Source organism: Anopheles funestus, chromosome 2RL, assembly GCF_943734845.2.
Source record: "Anopheles funestus chromosome 2RL, idAnoFuneDA-416_04, whole genome shotgun sequence".
NCBI lineage: Eukaryota > Metazoa > Arthropoda > Insecta > Diptera > Culicidae > Anopheles > Anopheles funestus.
In genome coordinates, this window is record NC_064598.1 from 96,056,049 (window position 1) to 96,072,018 (window position 15,970).

Below are 15,970 nucleotides of genomic sequence, written 5' to 3' on the forward strand. Positions count from 1 at the left end.
ACAACCGCAAAAAGGAAAGGAATGATGTTATGAGTTAAATGAAGAATGATTTGCTACCTCAAACTCGCACAAAGTAAATGCTTGATTTTTTCAATTACATTAATGATTTATGTTGGTTTGTTTTGAAATCTTTTCCTCCCCATCTTCAGTGAAAAATAATTTTAATGATGAGTCAATTTTTAAAACATTCAGGAATATCTAGTAAATCCTTCAAGATTCTTCATACTCAACAGAATTCCTTAAAAGAATCTCTTTTGAAAAACCTTGAGGTTTAAAAATCTTTAAAAGATCACTGAAGATCAAGAATCTCTGAAGTTTCATTCTAATCTTATTCTGAATTTCCAGAGAGATCTCCGAATCTGCAGAATTAAACTAAAGAACAATATTGTTTTATTGTTTATGTATATATGCACAAGAAATATTTTATACTACATTTTTAGTATATTTTTACAAAAAACCATTTCCTTATTGTCCGCCATGTTTGAAGGTGAAGGAACAGAAACCAGACTTTCGCTAAAATCAATCCAAATATCTACTCACAACAGTGAACGGACATTTCACCCTTCTTTCCATCCTTTGCGCAACATCACCGGCATTGGCAATACCGAACAGAGCACAGTAGCAGAAGCCTTCAACCTTCTCTGTAGACACGATGAAACGAAATGGATCGAACAGTGCTCGTCGCTGGCGTCGTTGCCAGCCCGAGAAAAGAGGCGAAAAAATAACATGATACTAATTAATTATCCTCTATAAAACATAAATTTAATTAATCTACTAAATACCTTCCCGCTTCACCCTCGCCAACCGCTTCGCACCTGGATCGGCCGGTGGTCCTTAAGCGGATCCTTTCTTTTTTTTGTGTTCCTTGCTGTGCAGCCTCTAGTCTTCTTATGCTTCATGCTACGTTGTCTTTCGTACAAGCATGATAACATTCAACCCACCATCTACACCGGGCGGCATAAAACCTGAGACCGGTCGATTCTTCGCTCGGTCAATTCGCGAGCTACCGGTTTTAAGTGTCCGTCCATCCCGAGAGCAACCATCCTTCATGCCACCGGCGATCCCAAACCGATGGATCCATTTTCCGAGCTAAAGTAACAAAAGTGCTGCCGGAGCGAACGGTGCCCTCAGATGGGGGAAACGTTCTTCTATCGTTAGCACAACTCCTGAACGGTACGAGTACTCTTCGTTTCTGTCCGCTTCGCTCCGTTCTGCAACTTCCAAACTCCTCGAGGGGGAGCAACAAACGAACCCACGACCCACACCTCGGAGGCAAGTTGGAGAAGAAAAATTAAATCTTCTCCTTAAGGTGACGACGATGCTGTTCCGTGGAACTTCCACTGCAAGAGATGCGGCGGAAAATTTATGAAGCGTGCCGCTTGTTAAAAGGACGCAGTGAAGAAAGAGCCTTGCAAAAAACCGGCCCCAAACAGGCCGGTCCATTTCCTTCCTTCCACGGACCGTCCTGCGGGATAGCAGCGCAAACTGCGGATGCAAATTATTCAACGCTACAGTGGACTCAAACCTTCATTCTAGCCAGGCCCTGGTGGGAAAGTATGCACTGCAGAAAAAATGAACTAAAGTTCGCAATCGGGTGTATTAATTACAATCTGAACCAGGTTAACGCCTATCACCAACTGCGGCAAAAGAAAAAATAAGTAATAGCTTTAACGACATTAGCCGCAGGGCTGACGTTGCCAGTTCTCATTAATAAAATTGTTCCTGTAGAATAGGTCATGGATATAAAAACCGAAACATAATAAATAAATATGCGTAAAACAGCTGATACTGAGTTAAACTTGTTTTCATGCTAAATTGCGCGAAGGAAACATGAATAAACAGATTCATGTTTAAAGCATAAACATGTGAATATGAATTAGAAAGTTTGACATTTCTCTGAATAACTTTAAAGATATAATAATTTGTAATATTATAATGCAATTTCAATCGAAAATACCCATTTCTACACAAAGAAAAAGTACAAAAAATAAATACCAAATAAATTGAATTTTTCCCTTCAGTACGTCACTGACGCTTTCCCTTCGGATGTGTCTTAGTGGCGTATTAATTGTATGCAAAAGAAAAGCGTTACCCCGCACGAAATATGTTTCGGCGTAAACGGTGCCGTAAAGTGGCTTAGTGTAAAAATTAATCATTCTATGTTAACTTCCATAGCCTCCGCATCAAACCTCTTCGCTAACTTTGTACTTGTTTGATATCTTTTTAATTAGAATTAATTCACCCTAACTTCCCAAACTAAGAACGGCACAGTGAGTAGCGAGAAAAAAACATCACAATCCGTCGGAAAACACCGGGAACGATACTCACCCTCAACCTCAAGGGCAACGCAATTCTTCTTCGGTTTCTCAACCCGTCCCAAAATGAAGAAAAAAAACCATTCACCCCACACACACACCAACCAGGGGCGTTCGGAATGATTAATGGATCAACGCTGTTTGATTAGCTTATCTTGGGCTAGGCGTTTGCCAAGCCGGTCACAGCGCTGTATGGACCTTCGAGGTTTGCCCTTAACGTTGTGGGGTTTTTTTCATTTTTGTCTTTCGTTTTGATTAATTTGAGTAGATTTTTTCACTTCTTATGCATAATACTACTGAATGGGTGCGTATATATTTTTTTTCCAATACTTTTTTTGTGTGTTATAATCTTTTTCTTACGGAGAAATTCCCTTCGTTGAACCGTAGGGCTTCATTAAAACCGTCTTTATTTGGGCGGTGGGTATTAAACGCACCGAACCATACGATCCAACATTAATTGTTAGGTCAAGGGTGAAATTTGAACGGTTTCGGAGAGTTTCCACATGCAAAAAAAAATGGTCCGAATTTTCACACCATGCTTGAGCGGAAAATTACTGACCGAAAATTTATCGATACTTTTACATTTACAATCGTATGAATCGAATGTAAATTTTTTTTATTGTTTTAATTTATAATTTATTAATATATTAGATAACCTTTACTCCTGTAACGGTGTGAAGAAGCATAAGCTTAAGTTTGTTTTTAATACCTTTCTTTCCATCCATTAAGTCACACTCCTTAGTACCGCCATTTAAAGCTTTCTGCAGTGTGGATGTCGTCGCTACTATCAAAGAACAACATTGAACTGAAAAACAAACGACACCCACCGCTACAACATTACACCATCCGGGCGCGGAACGGAAATGGATACTATTCAAAATAGGGCCCTGCCCCAAGCTCCCGGACGCCCGAAACGCTCGCCAAAACCCATCTCGAATGGGCCATGGCCCCACCCCCTCCCAGACTGTACGTGTTGACTGAGGATATTTGTACGTAATTTATTATAACTCTTATCAAAATTAATTAAACTAATTTATCGCTGGAAATTAATTTTTCTCCCGAACGCGACGCGGAAACCACCATCCGACCATTGGGTGATAACGGGTGGCATTGGTCGCATGGTACATTCCGCACGCGGTCTCAAGCAAAGCTAAGGATAAAACACTAACTTACCAAGCCAGCATAAAGCCAGCCCTGATTGTATGGGGAAGGGTGGGATGGTGGTCTAAGGGGGGTGGAGTACTATGTCGCCCTTTTGCTGTTCCCGCAAATCGCCACCCAACAAGAAGACAAGGTGCAAATGGAGCATTCATTTCCGTATTTATTTACTCAACGGATGGAACATTAACGGGCGCCGTTTCTGTCACCACGAAAATAAAAAGCACGCAGGCAACAAAATTGATAAATCGCATGACTTGAAGCAGCAATTAAAAATATGCCAACAGAAAAAAAATCATCCGTTATGAAACTTTGTTACTTTATGTTTACATGTTTCTAGCGCTTACTTAGGCATACATATGCAATTAACTATTTAGTTTAATATTATTTTTTCATTTAAATTAGATAACGTGTAGCAGTAACCTTTGTCGGCATTATCTTAAGATTAGTTTAGTTTAGTTGATTCTGTTTTGCTGTTGTTCAACGCTTTCTTGCGTTATCTTTCTTCAAGGGTGAGGGGTTTAAGATTAGCTCCCGTTCCGATGGTTTCGTAGGTCACCGGTTGGTATTAAGTTTGATTGGAAATCATGATTGTGTAAGCGTTTCCGCGGTAGACGAAACTGAAAGATTAGCGTGCAGCAGACGGAACCATAAAAACCGCTGCTCCACGGGCACTTTATCACTGAAGGGTCATAAAAATGAACGATCGCTTACGTTTGAATTAAATATGCAAACACAAATCTCTTTACCCACAGCTGATGTGCGGTAGTGAAGAGGAGGGATAAATATGGGAATTTTCGTTGTTTTTTTTAATTTCATTTCGAAAAACAAAAACACATCAATTATGCTTTATTTGTTTATCATTATTGTTTATTTACTTTTGCATTTATTTAGCTTTAAAAAATACACATTGAGGTAAAAATTTTCTCACCTCACCTTTTGTTTTCATTATTTTATTCACAAAAAAATAAATCTCATAAATACGATTTAAGCATAATAAATCAAACAATCAAGGGGAATATGTCGGACATGGAATCATTTAAAGTGTAAACTTGACTTTGGTGTACGAATGTGACATTAAACCTTCAACTGAATGTGATTAGATGGACAATTTCTATGCTGCAACTTTTTTTATCACATAAAAAGCATACTCGAAGAAACCTTGCAGACAAAACTAGACACACAAAACAGTACCGAGATGAGGTGTGTACCTTTCGTACACCGTCATCACTTACAAAAACCCCGCGCGCAATCGCGAACGCTCTATCGTGAACGCCGGGATCGTTGCGACGCGTGAAGGCACGTCCATGGCAAATGGACGAACGATGAGCAATAATTATCGTAATTATAGTGTTTAGTCGGACGGTTGCTTTGCGTACACAATTAGCAGATGTTTGTCTATTTGCTCGAGCCGTTTCGCTTCCGGGGCGGAAGGTACGGACCGAAGTTTGTTGCTAACGTGCAGGCACGCAAGCAGAGACCCCTGCCACGATCTGCCGGCCGTTTTGTCGAGCTGGTTGGTACCTGCTACCTTTTGGGGACAGCCAAATCACAAACCATCCACCGCGGTGGTACTTAATGGTGCCGCTCAATAATTCACCGATAGTGGAAAAAGGGTAACTCGGGATGTTTTTGGGATGGTTTGTATGGATGACCTTTAGTTGAATCACTCATCATTTGATTGGGAGCCATCCTTTAGCAAATGGGATTGTGACAACATTTAGACACCCTCTTCGAACCACAAATTTCGCGATTGATCTTTGCGGTAGTGATAAGTGGTTTTAGAGATCGTGATTTGTTTGGCGTTAGATATAAGTTGAATATTCACAAATATTTCTTGCATAAAAGACATGAAATTAAAGGTAAAGAGAAAATAGATTTGACAATTTAAATTAGCTAATTCAAACCAAAAAATTGTAGTTTTCTTCCGTACCTTTTGTTATGTTTCTTCTGCAGCATCACATCACAGGTGAACGATTCCAAACACCTCACCATTCATTTCTACCCCAAAGTAGTGCTTAAAATTGATGAATACTGCACCCAACCGGAACTTCCGCTCATGATACGCATGATTGATTGTAGCCAATTGTTCATCACTACACACAGTGAGAGTCAAACCTGTCCACGGAAAAGAGCGAAATTTTTCTTTTCAAATCGCTACATAATTTATGGACAAATTGTTCTTTTGCATCCTGCATTTCTCCTGCAGTAAATGCTGCATCATCGGGTCGCTTCGTTTGGCATTGTGCCTCATGTGTGACAGTCGCAAATATTTGTACGGCAACATTTTTTGTTGTGCTGGTTTGGTACACTTGCTCCTGCTGACCAGGGAGTTGGTTATTATTTTTAGGAACATTTTAGTAACAATAATGAATGAAGTCTTCTACATTTTTAGTGGGAGGTTCAATTCCATCTGGTCCGAGACAACCAACAAGAAAATTGAAAAACACAAAGAAATAAAAGCCAAAATAATTTACTTCATCGCGTTTCGCTAAAAAAAGTAAGCCAAGTTTAAATAAGCGACACTAAATTATCAACAGCTGATCCAGAACTCCATCAAATTTATGGTACTCAAATAAAGCAACCTGCTCGTTGCCGGATGTCAGTATGTCACGCTAGCCAAAACACACTTCTCACACAATTTCCTCTGCTCGTAAATATAGTTTTCCACCGGCACATGCATCCCTCATCCACATGCAGCTGGAACTGGTTCAGAATGATTTGTGGTTGGAGACGGCAATGAAGACACCGGCCACTCAGGAGATATTTCTCAACCCGTGACTAAAACCAAAGTCAACGCGCGGTGGGTGGACATATTCGAACGTGTTCGAGACACACCATCAGGCCGCGAAGATATCCACCCGTTAAGACGTTGATTAACTAGGGTCCCAAACTTCGATTCATCTTGGCTACGGATGTAAGGCGAGTAGAAGCACTCGCACACAGTTGCAACACACACCCCGCCGCACGGTGATGATCTGGCGAGATAAAAATAAGACTTCATCGCGAACGGAACTGACCAGCACCATGTCAACCATTCCCTCCCCGAAGCTACAGACGATACCGACAAGATGTTGGACCGATTTACCGACCACTATATTTAGGATGAAAAATGGCGATTCCCTTCAAAAAAATCGCAACCGATCGCGGGGAACGCGAAGGTGACCGTCGGGGTGTATCGTCCACCGTCAGCTAGTAGATATATGTACGTTACGGGGTAGAAAGAGAAGCACCAATATTTCTATAAATAAGGCAAGCGTCCATAATCGTCTCCCGCGCACGACGAAGAGCACGGCGGTAAGGGAGTCAGTTATTATTTGCGCTTATTATTGGGGCGGACAGTTAGGTGCGAGTGGATATGCATCTTTTGCGTTTGCCCGGCAAGATTTATTATTGTCCAGCCGCAACTGTGTGTCCTCCGTGTTCCTGCCCCCAGACCAGTCCGGCACCAGGTCATCGATGCGTGATGATAGATTTTTGTTTACCTCCGGGTAGAGGGTTGGGTGGAATCTAGCGATTCCGACCACTAAAATGTCACCAGGAGAGTGATTTCCGAATTTTTTTATGTTACTTTTTGTGCTATAAAATTCAACTTTACTGCACAATTCTCAACGTAACCACAAAGCATACCATGTGTTCCCGTTCGTGGGAAGGAAGAGAAGAAAAACAAAAAGGAAAAAAAACGGTCATAAAATTGGCCCCGTCGGATGCATTGGTGTGGACCTGTCAGACAGTGGCCATCGGGCGCAGCAGGAAGAAAGAGTATGCATTGGCCCCATTTCCCAAAACGCGAATGGAAGTCATAATCGTAAAAATAGACCATTTCGTCGCCCTCGGCCAATAGCCGAACGGGTTTTTGGCGCTTCTAATGCTGTCGAACAACACACCGCCAAAACAATCATCATCTCGTGGTCGTCGCGGCGTTATTGTTGAAGCTGCAACACATCTGGAGCACAGATTGGAGAACACACACTGCACTGCCAAATTTCGCATTTTTTGCAATGGGTTTCTTCTTCGATTTATCAGCTGCGAATCGTTTGTGTTGCCATGAAATGATGTTACTTTAGTGGTTTATTTATTGGTTTAAATATTCTGGTCAACCGCTCAAGATTCTTGACAAAAAACTTGAGAGTGTAGAGAACTCCTTATATATAAAATCTTCATGAGCTCTCAAATTGATTGTATTTCCCTTTGGATTTGCTTATAATTTCTTCAAAATGATCTCTTAATGGGAATTTATCATCGAAGACAACAGATCCAAGATCCAATCTGCATTATATCCGCATATTACATATATTGGTGAGTGATAAAAGTTGGGCAGATTAATATTAGAACTGATAACTATTGATTTTTCCGACGTATCTTCATAAAGCTTCAAGATCAATCTTTAACTATGATATCAAAAAAAACTATTGCTTCAATAGAGCATCTGGCAATTCCTCTCTTCATGCAAAACCATTGCTGAGATTGTGTAAGCAATATTCAACTAACCAAACCCATTATTGCTTTTCCTCTATACGTTACACTCAAGCCGAAATATCAATTCCGCTAATTCAGTTTAACCCTTCCCGTATCACACCCGAATCACATCGCTTTTGGTGCTGGAGTACAACATGATTTGAAGAAGAAAAAAACAACCTCCATTATTACGTACGTTTCATGTCGTTGAGCACAGCGAACGATCGTGGACGGTGTACAAATGGATTCTTCCCTAGACCACGCAATCCCTTCGCAAAAGCACGTTGCTTTCCAGCAAACAAAATCATAGCAACAACTTTGCACCAAAGAAATCGTACAAACGACAACGATCGGTACGGTAAAGCACCAATGTTCTTCCGCCTTCAAACGCCCGAAAGGACAACTAAATTCTGACTAAAGTTTGTCCGTAGGTCCTTTTTCCCATCCTCTTCAACCTTGCTTCCTATTCCTTGTTGAGTTTGTATACACACACACACACCAAAAAAAAGTCCAATCTACACGATCTCACCAGCTACGATAAACCACTTAAACTGCAATTTTGCTTGGAACTAAACTGAGTTCCGCACTGTGCCGGGGAAAAAAAGCTCCAGGCACCCGCGGCAGCGCAACAACACGATAACTTTCGCTGCATTGTCAAGATAATCAGATCAACCCGCAAACTGCCATCAATTGTTTCTCAATTTTCGCCACCTCGTCGCAAGCGGACCGTTGTGACCCGTTGTTATCGATTGGTGAGGGTTGAGTTTTTTTTTAAGGTGAAACACTACATTCCTTATCGGGTCTTGTGAAGTGGAATGGATTAATGAGAGGGATGAGACTATCGTTTACTATTTTTGCTGTATTCCTTGTATTCCTGTATTCTAGTGAATAGCATGAAGTCATGTGAAGCACAACGAGGGAAATCTCTGCCGAATAGCTACGCGACAGAAAGGCAGAATAATCAGAAATGCATAGCATCGAATAAAATAATATATTCAACAGAAAATTCACAAATCTTTTGCTTCGTGACACGCAAATGACGCATCAGTAAGGTAGCATAGTTCGGTAGAAAAAAGAAACGCCGTCACAAAACCGTTTTCATTGCACGGAGGATCTTACATTTCTGAAAAGCGACCTGAAAACTGTGTCCCCCAAACCACAATCCGACAGTCTGCTTATGCGTCTCTGCTTTATCGCGTGTATTTTTGGGGTCGAATTACCTACCCAAGAGAGGACATTTTTCTTGCCACCCGAGGCAACCCCTTCTACCGACTGTTTTTGAATGCTAATGTGTGCGTGTATCTTTTGCATGACACTTCCCCCAAAAGTGAGCCGTAAGAACAACATCGAAATTCAAACCAAACTTAAAGAAAATCTCGAAGAAAAAAAAAATCGCGGCACATACGCACAGTTGGCAGGAATAAACGTGCCGGCATAACGTTTGGCCCCGCGGTACCAGAACGGTACCAAAGCCGGCTAAAGGCACGCACACGCCATGGTCCGGCGTCTCATCGTGCGGTCACAAGCAGCCACATAAAGAAGGGCTGAGTTGAAAGGGGTGGTTTTTGGGGGAGGGTGTAGTGGGAGACAAAAAAACGAGAGAAAAAAAACCCTCACAACCGAACGATCAGTCTGCGGCTCCGGCTGGGAAATAATCGAGGGTGAACGATTGTGAAGACGTGACGGGCATGGCGCAACACAGGAATGCGTCGGTGTTTACCGACCCCTTCCTACACCCTTTACAACAAAAAAAACCTCTCCACCATCACTCCCATGACACTCGATATGCCGTCGGACGAATGCTTTGCGGTGTTTGTGGTTGTTTTCTTCCTAGCTTCATCTCAGTGTCTCTCTTTATATGCCGGTAGGGGCATGTCATCGTGTCTCGCGGAAGCTAGAGTTTGTGTAATTATGAGGTGGAGTGGGCATTTGGGAGGAAGGTCACAAAAAATATGTGCTACGATCGGTACAGTCGGGACGGGTCAACTGCACAACAGTCGAATCCAGAATTTACGAATACCTCAGCTTTTGGATATGTACCAGGAGCCTTCGAATGGGTTCCAATAATCAGTGTACATCAGAGTAGTTAAATGGTGAATCAATTTAATTGATAAGTATGTCAAGAATAGCCTCAAGTATGTCAAGTCTTAGCTCAAGCTTCACAATAGGAAGTCTGGTTAACTCCAACTATCAGTTCCGTTGGATCTTCAGATATTCATGAATCTTTAATAAACTCATGAATTCTTAGAGATTCTATGGACATTCATGAGTCTTATAAGAAAATGGATTCATTGAGAACAACACTAAATCCAACGTAGTTTTTCCACAACTTCATCATAATTTCAATTTCAATTTTCAATGTATTTACTTCACAAATGTTTCTTCAACATTCTTTACAATAACATCAGAAGACTTCTTACCTTTAATCACCACAATTCACCATTGACAATATGATACTTTCCAGTGTTCGCCCAGTTCCTACAAGAAGAAATTAAATTGTACTACTTAAATGTAAGTACCAATAGCCCACAAAATGTTTAATAACTATAAACCTAAAACGCAATAACATTCACGCGACAGAAGAGGAACAAGTAGAACAAACATAGAAACCCGTAAAAAATACGAAAAAAAAAGAAAGGAAAGCAAAACGAACAAAGAAACTGAATCCGAACGCAAAGCAACACGTGAAGGAGATGATAAGAGCAATAAAAACAAGACTCAAAGGAACTTAGAAGAATTTCCAATGAAAAGAAACAATGAACAAGAAGACACCAAAAAAAGAGCCCCGAAAGATGATCATGATCAGAGCAGTATGGTAGGTGCAGCAGCAGCAATGCAAGGAGTGAAGGAAACTGCCGAAAATAAAATAAAGCGGGAATGAAAAAAAAAAAACACCTCATCCAGCAACGACCAACAACGAAATCAACAGCGGCCAAGAACAGGCCAAGAACAACAGCAAAAACAACCGTACGCGGCACGACACACGAAGAGAGATACCAAAACAAAAACGGGAAGGAAGCAACGAAAATGGACCTTCTGATCGGTGGACAGCAGTGAGCAGCAACAGCAACGAGATCGAACAAGAAGGAAATGGGTGAGAACGCAGGCAAAATGAAAACAACTGAAGAAAAGAATGAAGAGAAAAAAAAATAGCAGCAACAGCGACAGTCAGAACTTCTTTGCGTGCTGAGTTGTGTTTTATTTCATTCTATGTATATATATTTTTTTTACTTCTTATGTTGTGTTCTCTCTCTCTTTTTCCTACACTTTCCTAACACTTCGATTATTTTTCCTTTCGCTTCTTTTGTTTCTTCTTCTACTTTTTCATCTTGTTGATAAACGGCAGCGGATGCCGGATTGACGAGCCGGCCTGCTGGGAGTGCGAAGGGGTATACGCGGCGGTGCAGATTCTTTTGTGTGGTTTTTTTTCCTCTACTTCTTCGGAGTTCGGTACGTTCCTTCGCTTTTTGGCTGACTACACCGAAGAAACGCTGATGCCGGCGACGAACGACTCGCGTGTACTGTGCCGCACCGAACCAACCGACCCGTCCGTCCAGAAACAAGTTGTGTGTGTCAAATGCCACCATTGCAATGAGGCAAACGAACCAACCGGTATGACAGCGACGAACCCCCCCTGCGGGTGGAAAGGTAACCAGAGGGCCCCGACCGAGCAATGGGTCAGTCCAAAGCGGAGGAATCGATGATGGATGAGGTGAAGAATAAATGGGACAAAGGCACTCGGGGACGGAGAGAATGCGTGAAGACGCGAAGAGTTTGCCCCGAACCACCGTTTTACGTACTGCGGTCCACACATATGGAGGATGGGTGTCCGGGTATTGAAAGAGCCGTCAGGATGCTTGAAAGACGAGATCAGACCACGGAACTAAACACGCGTGTGTGTAAGTGTGTCTGTGTGGGAGGAGGATGTCAAATCGAAATCGAAGCTTAAGACAGCCATCATAAGAACGCTCCAAACACTTCATCATACTGCACCACCAACACAAGGAGACAGTGGCAAGTAGTAAACATGGCTTACCTGCTGCCATTCCACTCCTTTCGTGTAGTAACACTTACCACACAGACCTACACGCACAAATCGATTTGATAATGATGCGAACAATTAACACACAAACACTTTCACTGAATTTTGCTCGAATGAGTAACGAGAGCCCTTCCTTTCTGAGCACGAGACAACTTGGAACGATTGAACACGCTTAGCACATTCTTTAGCACTTAACTGTTGAACTGGTTTATTAGCGATCAGCTCCAAAAATGTTACTTAGTTGCGATCTGCCAAACATGTGTTTCTTGTGTTTTGATCTAGTGTGGGCTGTGCTCTCTTACCATTGACCTTCAACACATCAGCTGTTAACATCAGGCTGCAGTTTTTATTCCTGCTGTTTTATGATTCATGCTGCAAGAGCAGCACCACGATTAAGCGTTAACGAGAATCGTTTGCATTACCACGTTGTGGCTTTAAATGACACAAAACTGTAACGAATGCAACTTCCTAAATGCACACATGACAAAACCCCTTTTTTGAACGAAGACGCGACGATATTTGCGGACAGGCAAACGTTCTACCTAGCGGGTACCAGCGAAAGCCGACTACTAAACTACTTCCAGCGTTACCGGTTAGAGCACATCCGCCGTATCACCGATACTACTGGACGTTCGAATGCTCGGCCGACCTACGCTTTCGTCTGCTTGTTGCGAAAACCTGCTTCACTTCGACACCGATGACGTCGGGCTTGGTTTGGTTAGGTTTGTCGTTCGTGTAGGTCCCGTTTTGTTTCCCCAGGCCCGGCAAACTTTCGCGCCTGTGTTGGTGCGTCCGATATCGAATTATTGCGCCGTGCATCTCTTTCCGCATGGAAGGAAAGCGTCATTTTTCGGGGTGCGTTTCTGTCTGTCTGTGTGCTATTTATTTCGGGCTCATCCCAATTGCATCCCGCACGAAAGTGCTTCTTAAACAACAGAAAAACCGGAATGATGATTGTGCGAGCCGCAAATGCTCGGAACACTCGGATGGGGAAATACATGCGTGCTGCAGCTCGTCGATCTCCCCTTTTGCGAGTGACTCGGTGGCATAGTGAGATGAACAGATGTGATCCATCTCACGTCTCACTGAGCGCACGAACGTGTGAGAATGAGAGACGATGAGGTGGTGAGAAAAGAGAGCAAGATGTGAAGAGAGTAAAATTAAGAGAGTGAGTTCCCGGGGCGCATAAAATGAGAGACCATATGTTTCTCACTGCGTTGCAATCGCGTGAGAAGCACACAGTGCATCGCAACTCACATTCCTCTCACTATCGTCAAATCTAGCATCATCTGTTTCAACAGTGCCGGTTCAAATTACGTTTTGCAGTCCGGAATCGCGCTCTGGAAAATCGGAAAATCCCGATCAGAACCGACACGAAGCAAAGACGACGAACATTTATGTGCTTTCGATATACACGATGTCACGAAGGAAAACCTTGGTGGTGGATGCCGACAGTTTACCGAATCGAAGGAAAGTGAGCTTCCCCATGGAAAGCGGTGCACTAGTATACCAAGCGCATAACTACAGCATGACCCATTCGCAAGCGTTCTTTATTTCGATAGGCGGTTCGGAACGGTGTCAGTTTTTGCTTCATCTCAAGCGTGCATATTTGATTTTCGTTAGATCAAAATGTTTTGTTTTAGCATAGTTTGTAGAGCACATGTTTTAATAAATTCTTATTTTTTTATTTCAATTTTTATTGAATAATATTTTCATGATAAAAATGTGTAAAAATAATATTTTATATTTAAAACATTTAAAAAAAATAGAACTGATTTAATTTATAATCTCGATACAAACGTATCAAATATTTATTAATTTATATGATGTTAAATTCTAAATACCTCTTCCATATTGCACTATAACATAAACGCTAGACAGTAAAAAAATTAATCTAAAATTTCTTTCAATTTTTCATTCTCTTGTTTATTGGGGTTTTATTTCTGTAACCATTTTACAGTCAACAAGCAAATTTTTTATGCATGATAAACCTATTTCCGCTTGGCGAAAAAGAAGAGTTTAGCAAAAGCTTGTACAGTGACACATCTTCGGATTCTTCACCGCCAGCTGTCCGAAAATGGCAAAATCAACTCAAAAACATACACCGGCTGACAGGTGATTGGAGCAGAGCGTAATGTCAAAAGGCAACCAAAAAATTACTATTCAAATTTTCCACCTCCTACTTACGATTTTACAACGCCGCCATGGCATATATTGGACCGGTTTAAAACCGTTTAAATGACATTCGTCGAAAGGTTGAAGCGCCCGAGTTCCGGTTGGCGATTGTGTTTCACTGGGTCGCTTGTGTTGTTGTTTTTCTTTAGCATTTTTGTCCCCCAACTTCTTCACCCTGTGCAGTGTGCAATCTCGACGTCACCTCCCATTTCCTCCCCCACTTGACGCCCTCACATATGCGATGTGCATGCGAATTGTTGGTCAAACTTTTAAGCTCCATTACGATTACCAATGAAGTTTGTTTGTTTGTTACGAATGACTTCAACGGGATGGGGGGAATGGAAAAAACCAACAAAACAGAAGCTAATCAGACTGCCATTTGACACCGATTTGTTTTTCGGTGATGTGGCTGACTTTTTTGTGATGGCTTTTTTAGACTGTCAACTTTTCAAAATTTCTCGCGCATGTTTGTGATCGCTTATAAATTGTTCGTTTTATTGTTAACTTACGAATATGAATGTGTTTTACTGTTTTGATTGCCGTAATGTTAAACATGGGAAATGCCTGTATTGTCTGTTGAAAGTTCGAAACTTTCAATGTTTTTAAATGATGTTACATAAATGACAGCGGGTTAATTTTTTTTTTTTTATTTAAGTGTTATAGGAAATATTCCAAACAATTATTTTTTTAAATTTTTGTTTTGCCAAATTCCTCCTTCAAATTGGGCAAACTAATTCGAAACTATAAACCAACAAGTGTGAAAAGGTGTTTTTCCATACTTAACCGTAGCCAACGTGAAGCAACGAAAAGTGCACGGCCGTACGGTACGATAGCAAAATAAAATAACACCAATGAAACAAAAAAAAAACCCCGCAACTAGTCAGTAACACGGCACGCAGGCACTTCTGAGGCAAACCAAAATGCACACCAAACCAGCAACCGGGCAAAGAACAAAGCGAAGGCGAAGAAAAACCGAACCGGTACGTAATTGTATTCATTATATGGTAATTTAATTCAAATTTTCTGCCCAAAAACTGCGCGGACGCTACGTGACGCGAACCGGGGGAAAAAATTGAGACAATTTATGCATTCGGCTATTTATACCCGCGGCCAATTCACGACCTTTTCCTACCGCAAAAATCGCCATACCCCTGTTCCACCAAAAAAACACCTTGTGATGGGGGTCTCAGTCGGTTCGGTATTCGAACCCGTATTTTGACCTGTCAACCGTCCTAGAAGAACCAAAGCCAATGGACAGGATGGTGGGGAGTAGGGGAGGATGTAGGGTTGTTGAATGAAGCGGAAACACGCGAAACATAATCGCACATCGGGTCCGATCCGGCGGCCAGTCTGGCTGGGACGTTTTTATGTTGTTTTTATGTTGTGTTTGGTTAGTTTTTTTTTCTACCCGAACAGTGCGTAAATTGGAAACGAATATAGTAAAACAGAAGACATAAAGCGACTTAAGGTGTTATAATTTAGATATTCCGCAATTTGAGGTTCTTTATCAGTTCATTTTAAAGTTGTTTTGATGATTTTTCTAATCGATGCCATCAACGGTCTTATTAGTGTCCCCATTAGTGTTGTGGTGTTCTTATCTTTTTTCCTGTTCTTTCCAACTTAATGTCTCATTGTTTAACACCAAGCGCAATAAACGAGCCATGGAACGTTTCGCGCGTCAGGCATTGTCCATGATTTTCTTCTGCATGAATGACGAAACCCGAGCGACCGATTCGAGCGACCGAATGTCGACAATAGCTTACGATTGAATTTTATGCTTTGGTACTGGTTGCATATTTGTATCGAAATGAAACGCTTCAAC

At 41.6% G+C, this 15,970-nt stretch overlaps 2 protein-coding genes across 5 annotated transcripts in view; one reads left to right on the forward strand and one right to left on the reverse strand.

The window, feature by feature from the left end:
- The window catches only part of LOC125763564 (LIM domain transcription factor LMO4), a 168,339-nt gene extending 155,345 nt beyond the window's left edge, over positions 1-12,994 (reverse strand). For 2 of the 3 annotated variants that reach the window (XM_049426869.1, XM_049426870.1), the window contains exons 1-2: positions 11,968-12,994; positions 10,352-10,409 (exon numbers count right to left, since the gene is read on the reverse strand). The gene's annotated coding sequence lies outside the window, so the exon portion shown is untranslated. The remainder of the gene's footprint in view (positions 1-10,351; positions 10,410-11,967) is intronic. The other variant, XM_049426872.1, reaches the window with a different exon arrangement.
- Positions 1-15,970, forward strand: part of LOC125763366 (uncharacterized) — a 391,039-nt gene that overhangs the window by 202,269 nt on the left and 172,800 nt on the right. The window lies entirely within an intron of this gene.